This window comes from Platichthys flesus, chromosome 1 (genome assembly GCF_949316205.1).
Source record: "Platichthys flesus chromosome 1, fPlaFle2.1, whole genome shotgun sequence".
In the NCBI taxonomy this organism is placed as follows: domain Eukaryota; kingdom Metazoa; phylum Chordata; class Actinopteri; order Pleuronectiformes; family Pleuronectidae; genus Platichthys; species Platichthys flesus.
The window spans coordinates 5552223-5552886 of NC_084945.1; positions in this window are offsets into that span (position 1 = coordinate 5552223).

Here is a 664-nt window from a genome sequence, read left to right on the forward strand (position 1 = left end):
GGCGTCCCACGGCGAGTGGATGAGAGGCGTCTTCAAGGTTTCCCTCCTCTGAGCGGCCCGTCCGGTGCTGATGCCAGCCAGCTGCTCTGTGGAAAAGCCACTGGCTCAGCACTTTGCTGTCTTAACCCCTCCTTCCTCCTGAATCCATCCTCCAGCCAAACTCATCCTCTCTCTCCCACACTCCCTCTCTCTCTCTCTCTCCCCGGCCCTCCTCCCTCTTCAGAGCCTGGAGCAGAGAGGATAATCAGATTTCAAATTTACACTCAACAAAATCATCCCCAGTGTAATCACTGCCTGTCACTGATGTTGCATTATGCTAATGCACACAACATATTCTCAGTGGGGCAGTTAAAAATACCCAGAGATGAAGTTGGAGCAGCAGCGACGAGCAGTGATGAACTGCTGCCGGCTGCAACTGGAACGATCATTTTATTTTGCAATCGTTTACTGTTTTATTGTGAAAGATTGATTCCATAATATAGCAATGTCCTAGAGAATCTTTAAATTGCTTAATTTCTCCCAAACTGAGATAAATGGTTCTTCATTTAAATCCTATAAAGTCCAGGAGATGTGAGATATTCCTGCAGGATTATTGAGTTCGACATATTTTAAAACATGAGAATAAACACTAAAAGCTCAGATTAATGTAATAATTTGTCTGAGA